Here is a 3,683-nt window from a genome sequence, read left to right on the forward strand (position 1 = left end):
CCTCCAGAAAAAAATTTGTGGGCAATTCATACTTCCTGTTCACTGGACAAAAATTACATATATGAACAAAGTACAGCCTGCGAGACAATGCCATGTCTCCTGCTCCGTTCCTTATTTGTGTGTGTGGTGAACTTGAAACTGGCCCACACATACCTACATCTTATGAAGCTATGTTCACTTCCACACACACATATGCTTACCTGTCTCAATTGGCTGAGCTTCGCCATCCAATGGAGGAGGACATACTCCATGTGCTTCACCTGGGAATGGGCGAACGGCAACAGAGGCAGCAGAGACAGCAGGTGCATCGGCGGCATCCAGTGTGTCTGAGGTGCCAAAAAAATAAAAACCATACATGTCATCGAGATAATGCATGGTACAATGCTCAGCAGTGCATCAGCTAAGTGACATACCGTGGGTTTGTTCACTGCCTGGCCTCCTCGGAACCTTCCTCTTAGCCCGTTTCTGCTGGTTGTTGGAGGCTTCGATCGTTGGCACAGCATTCCACTTGAGGAGCTTTCGGCCATCAGCCCTGCCCATTTCAAATTGGCTGTCTTCAAAGTGGTCCTAACAAACAATTCAATACAATAAGCAAACAAGAAAAGTTTTATCAAATGCAGAACATTGTGTGAATGCTTTCTCGCTTGAACGTCTCTCTGTCAACTTCACATGAAATTGAAACTGCTAACTTGCGCCCCACAATACGTCTAACGGCTTTATTCGGCAGCATCATGTCGTAAATTCCGAGTTTACAAGCCACAGAACAGATCGCAAGCAGTATACCCGCAATTAGTGATCAAGGCATTTAGAACATGCCAGAATGCTAACGCTCAGTGGCATTATAAATGTAGGCTGAAAAAATATTTTGAAAATTTTAGTGTACGCGTAACTTAGTGCACACAGAATGCTTTTGTTTTGTTCTTATTTTTTCTGAGAGTTTCGTGTTATACTACAGAATGCACAACCTCGTAGAATTTATCTAAAGTGAACAGGCCAAGCTTTATACCAGAATTGGCAACAGAATGGGATGAAGGCGTTTGTGACATTAATAACACATCTGTGGGGCCTACTTGGTGCCGCATAAATGAGTGGGAAAGCGCCTAAACATTAAAAAACGAATGAGGACGAAAGAACGCGGCGAAACAACGCGCGATTTGTAAAGTTTAAGCGCTTTCACTCGTGACAGTTCGCGGTGTACATCAAACCAAAACTTCCAAAATCTTCTGGGAAGTTCCGCACTAATTTCCCGTGACCCCTCCGTGAACGCTAAACTGCCGAATTAAAATTTATCCAACCATTTCGGATTCTCGTAATGGCAGTCGCCCAACGGGATGGAACGTCCCACGACATGCAAACGTCCGGGGCGGGGACGAAATAACTTAAACGGATGGCGGTATTTATTTTGGCAGGCGCCTCGTAGGCGTTGTGAACCCCCCCCCCCCCCCCCCCCCCCGTACCCTGAGACTATGTTAATTCCCTGCGAGGCCACATGCGCGCATTTCAGCTTCAATTTCCACGTATGTGAATTCTATGCCTCTATGATCTCTAAGACAGGCGTCGTCATATGCGTGCCGGATTGTGAAATTGCCGTACTCGCTCGCTGGCGCGCGGCCCGAACTCTCTCACCGTTTCCTTCCCTTGCATACTATTTTCTCCCCCCTGCACTTTGTAAATTCTCATCTGTTTAACTACACCTCCTGCGTCCACATCTCTTGCATACTTTTATTCCAGCACAACTCCGCCAGCACCCGGCCGACGCGTACGTTGTCGGGCCGCGTTGGCGAGCGAACGAGTACAGCAATTTCACGACGCATATCGCGGCCCGAAGACCGCGGTCGGACGTTCGCGGCGGCGGCGGCCGGTCTCGCGAGCTCATTAGCTGCGAAGCGCTCTGCACGGAATTCTCACAACGCCTACGAGGCGCCAGCTTTTATTAACTATCGCGAATTCACTTCAAACAATCTCACCTCACAAATCCTGGAGTACGGGGTGGGCACGAATTCATCGCGGCTGACGAGTTGCAGCCACACGCGTAGCCGCTCGCCGTCCTTTTTCCCCAGCGGGAAGCGCATGAAGCGTTTTCCATCTTCCTGGGAGTTGTAACAGCCGAGTATGCAGCAAAACGGCATCTCCGGACACACTTCTGCAGCTAAAATGCTGCGAAGCGTGCCAAGCGCGGGATGGTTTGGTCGGTTTGGTTCACGTTCGGAACGTCGGTCGCGCGCAGCCACAGGGCGAAAAGCTAGGACTACCACAGTTGACCGACTGAAAACGCACAAGCAACAAAATGGCAGCGCCCATGAACCGTCGCAGTGTAAACAAATGTCACGTGTCGCGAACTGACCAATCATCTTGGCGGCGGCACGGAACAATGGGAGAAAAGAGTGCCGATACTCTAAAACCTATTTAGTGACACTAGGTGCTAGCTTTCTGCACTTTTGGAAGTGACCATCATTAGACATCACTTTGGAGGGGCGTATGCTATGACGTGTCTTTTTAGTTACGCGCAATTGTTGCCCCGATTACGGCGAACACTGCAGTTTTCTTTTGATAATGTTGGCCAATCTCCCTTAGTGGGTATGTCTGGCTTGACAAACATGCGCCTGGCGGTCGCCGCGAGGCACGAACACAGGAGCGCTGGGCATTTTCTTGGTATTTGTAACTGCCGGGCGGACGCCGCGAGGCCCCGGCTCACGTGTGCGCGCTGGGAAATTTCTCGGTATTTTTAACTGCGGATACGAAAAATTGCGATTTGCTGAAGACCTTCACTCTTAAAAAGTGAAGAACTTGAGCCGACATTCCCACAAAGTGGGTGCAGCAAACGAAAATAGCTGAAACTATACAACAATTGAGCCAAACCTGTGAAATAGTGCCCATGTAGACACGAGCACAAACAATTTGTTTGCGGTTAATTGTGCAATGAGCTCTTCTTCAATTTGGAGCCCGCTCGGCGACGTAGTTTCTCTGGTGGTCTTGTCAGCGCCCGAGATCGCAGCTTCAAGATTGGAAACATGCTGGAATGCCGCTCGGGATGGCGACAGGCTTGTCGTGCTGCAGTGACACCGCATCGAACTTGACAGCGAATTAATCGGCCCGGATGATGTCAGTGCCGTCAACATTCTCCTCAAATACACGCGTATACTTGTACACGCGTATACTTGTAGTCGAAGCCGAAGTCGCCCGTTTCTTGCCGTGGTATGGCTGCTTCCGTGTCTCATGCTGCTGCCCGTCGCTGGGTGAACACAACAGAGAAACTCTTTCCGCTGTACATGTGTACCAGAACGTCCTCCCGAGACACAACACGTGTTTGACATCGCCCTCTACACGCACTAATTAAGTCGCATAATAATAAACAGCGTGACAAGCTCACTCCACCTCATTCTCGCACCAAACAATCAAAGTGACCGCGTCGGAGCATCCCTGTCGCTCTAGCCACCCTACGCCGCCCGAGGAGTGCCTCCACGCAGATGGTGGCGCCACCGCGCGGCAGCCAAAGGCAGAGTATGAGGCTCACCCATAGAGTCCCGGAGAAGTTTCGTGCGAGGTCACACTTTTGGCTACGGGCGGCACGCCACTTGAGCCCTCAAGTTCATAAACGGCATACTGAAATCTTCTTTAATGGCACTGACGCTGAAGCCACCCTTTCTACCGACACTACGAAAGCCCGAACAGCATGGACCAGG

At 50.2% G+C, this 3,683-nt stretch overlaps 1 long non-coding RNA gene across 1 annotated transcript; it reads right to left on the bottom strand.

Moving 5' to 3' along the window:
- Nucleotides 1-203: 203 nt before the first annotated feature.
- On the bottom strand, nt 204-2,388 carry LOC144149574 (uncharacterized). The gene is made up of 3 exons (XR_013318334.1): nt 1,968-2,388; nt 414-567; nt 204-326 (listed from the first exon to the last, which is right to left on the bottom strand). It is a non-coding gene; the product is annotated as an uncharacterized LOC144149574 (long non-coding RNA).
- Nucleotides 2,389-3,683: the final 1,295 nt, after the last annotated feature.

Source organism: Haemaphysalis longicornis, unplaced genomic scaffold, assembly GCF_048455015.1.
Source record: "Haemaphysalis longicornis isolate Haplotype H1 unplaced genomic scaffold, Haemaphysalis longicornis Haplotype H1 scaffold_8, whole genome shotgun sequence".
Lineage (NCBI taxonomy): Eukaryota > Metazoa > Arthropoda > Arachnida > Ixodida > Ixodidae > Haemaphysalis > Haemaphysalis longicornis.